Source organism: Mus musculus, chromosome 13, assembly GCF_000001635.26.
Source record: "Mus musculus strain C57BL/6J chromosome 13, GRCm38.p6 C57BL/6J".
In the NCBI taxonomy this organism is placed as follows: domain Eukaryota; kingdom Metazoa; phylum Chordata; class Mammalia; order Rodentia; family Muridae; genus Mus; species Mus musculus.
In genome coordinates, this window is record NC_000079.6 from 67,458,511 (window position 1) to 67,461,591 (window position 3,081).

The 3,081-nt window shown below is 39.9% G+C and overlaps 1 pseudogene; it reads left to right on the forward strand.

Moving 5' to 3' along the window:
- The first annotated feature begins 1,489 nt into the window (after nucleotides 1-1,489).
- Nucleotides 1,490-2,190, forward strand: Gm7928 (annotated as a pseudogene).
- The last annotated feature ends 891 nt before the right edge of the window (nucleotides 2,191-3,081 follow it).

The following is a 3,081-nucleotide window of genomic DNA, read 5'->3' on the forward strand; positions in this document are numbered from 1 at the left end:
TGGTGCCACTCCCTGGTCCAAGAATATATAAACCATCACAGATACCAATCACCAAAGTTACATCAAAACAAGGTAAGCTATTTTTTTGTTTTGTTTTGTTTTCTGTATCTTCAAGACAGGGTTTCTCTGTAGTCCTGGCTGTCCTGGAACTCACTTTGTAGACCAGGCTGGCCTCGAACTCAGAAACCTGCTTGCCTCTGCCTCCCAAGTGCTGGGATCAAAGGCGTGCACCACCATGCCCGGTTAAGGTAAACTATTTAAACAGCCCCATAACTCCTAAAGAAATAGAAGCAGTCATTAAAAGTCTCCCATACAAATATCTCCCAGGGCCAGATGGTTTTAGTGCAGAATTCTACCATACTTTCAGAGAAGAGATAATTCCAATACTTCTTGAATTAGTCCACAAAATAGGAACAGAAGAAACACTGCCAGACTAAGTGTATGAGGCCATAGTCACCCTGATAACTAAACACACAAAGACTCAACAAAGAAAGAGAACTTCAGACTGATTTCTCTTGTGAAAATATTCAATAACATACTTGCAAACTAAATCCAGGAACATATCAAAGACATCATCCATCAAGATCAAGTAGATCGTCCTAGATGGTTCAATATAAAAAAAAAATCCATCAACATACTCCACCATATAAACAAACTAGAAGAAAAAAATCACATGATTATCTCATTATACACCAAAAAAAAAAAAAAGGACTTTGATAAAATCCAACGCCCCTTCATGTTAAAGGTATTAGAGAAATCAGGGGCACAGGGCACATACCTAAACAAAAACAAAGCAATACACAACAAGCCAATATCAAACTAAATGAAGAGAAACTTAAAGCATTTTCACTAAAATCAGGGACAAGACAAGGCTGCCCACTCTCTCCCTCTCTATTCAATATAGTACTTGAAATTCTAGCTACATCAATAAGACAAATAAATGAGATCAGGAGATACAAATAGGAAAGGAAGAGGTCAGATGATATGATAGTATACACGAGTTACCCCAAAACTTCTACCAGAGAACTTTTACTGCTGACAAACACCTTCAGCAAAGTGGCTGGATACAAAATTAACTCAAAGAAATCAGTAGCCCCCTTTATACAAATGATAAACAGGCTGAGAAAGAAATTAGGGAAACAGCACTCTTTACAATAGATATGAAATATACAAAATATCTTGCTGTAGCTCTAACCAAGTAAATTAAAGATCTGTGCGCCAAGACCTTCAAGTTCTTGAAGAAAAAAATTGAGGAAGATATCAGAAGATGAAAAGATCTCCCATGCTCATGGATAGGTGGAATTAACATTGTGAAAATGGCCACCGTACTAAATAAAAGTAATCAACAGATTTAATGCAATCCCCATCAAAACTCCAACACAATGTTTTATAGACCTTGAAAGCACAATTCTTAACTTCATATTGGAGAGCAAATATCCCAGGATAGCCAAAACAATCCTGAACAAAAACAGAACTTCTGGGGGGAACCATGGCCAAGTCTTGTGGGGTTCACTTGGGTGGAGAAGCCAGTAAACAGGTGGATGTCTTCAGACAAAATATTTCCCAGGAGGCTGATGACTTCCTCTGCACTTTCTTGTCATGGAAAATCATATCCCTGAGTCAGCTCTTGCAGGATTCCCTCAATGTGGCTGACCTCTCCTCCCTTCGGGCTCCTCTGGACATCCCTATCCCAGATCCCCCACCGGAGGATGATGAGATGGAAACAGACAAGCAGGAGAAGAGAGAAGTCCCTAAATGCGGTTTTCTCCCGGGGAATGAGAAGCTTCTGGCCCTGCTTGCTTTGGTTAAGCCAGAAGTCTGGACTCTCAAAGAGAAGTGCATTCTGGTAGTCACATGGATCCAGCACCTGATCCCCAAGGTTGAGGGTGGAAATGATTTTGGGGTGGCAGTTCAGGAGAAGGTGCTGGAGAGAGTGAATGTCGTCAAGACCAAAGTAGAAGCTTTCCAAACAACCATTTCCAACTCCTTCTCATAAGGTGGAGATGCTGTAGCCAAGGCCTCTAGGGACACCTATGTAATGGATTACCGGGCCTTGGTGCATGAGCGAGATGAAGCAGCGTATGGTGCTGGACCTGAGGGGCCTTCTATGCTGAGCTTAATCATACCATCAGCAGCAACCTAGAGAAAATCGTCAACCCAAAGGGTGAAGAAAAGCCATCTATGTACTGAGCTAAGTATTAGAAGGAAAATAAGTGATTTATACTTAAACAAACAAACAAAAAAACTTCTGAGGAATCACCATTCCTGACCTCAAGCTGTACTACAGAGCAATAGTGATAAAAAACAAAAAACCTGCCTAGTATTAGTACAGAAACAGACACATAGATCAATGGAATAGAATTGAAGACCCAGAAATAAACCCACATACCTGTAGACACTTGATTTTTGATAAAGAATTCAAAAGCATAAAATGGGGGTGGGGAGAAACTTCAACAATGCAAATAGATCCATACTTATCACCCTGCACAAAACTCAAATCCAAGTGGATCAAGGATCTTAACATAAAACTGGATACACTAAGTCTCATAAAAGAGAAGATGGGAAATACTCTTCAACACCTTGGTACAGGAGACAACTTCCTGAACAGAACATCAATGTCTCAGTCTCTAAGATCAATAGAGACTCATGAAACAGCAAAACTTCTGTAAGGCAAAAAGGCACTGTCAATAGGACAAATCAGCAACCCATAGATTGGGAAAGGATCTTCATCAACCCTTCATCTGGCAGAGGACTTATATCCAAAATTTACAAGGAACTCAGCAAGTTAGAAACCAACAATCTAAATAACCCAATTTAAAAGTGGGGTACAGAACTAAACAGAAAATTCTCAACAGAGGAATATTGAACGGTCATGAAGCACTTAAAGAAATGTTCAAAGTCCTTAGTCATCAGGGAAATGCAAATCAAAACAACTGTGAGGTTCCATCTTACACCCATCAGAATGGCTAATAAAAAAAAAAAAACTCAAGAGATAGCACACGCTGGAGAGGATATAGAGCAAGGGAAACACTTCTTCAGTGCTGTTGGAGTACAAACTTGTACAACCATGTTAGAAATCAA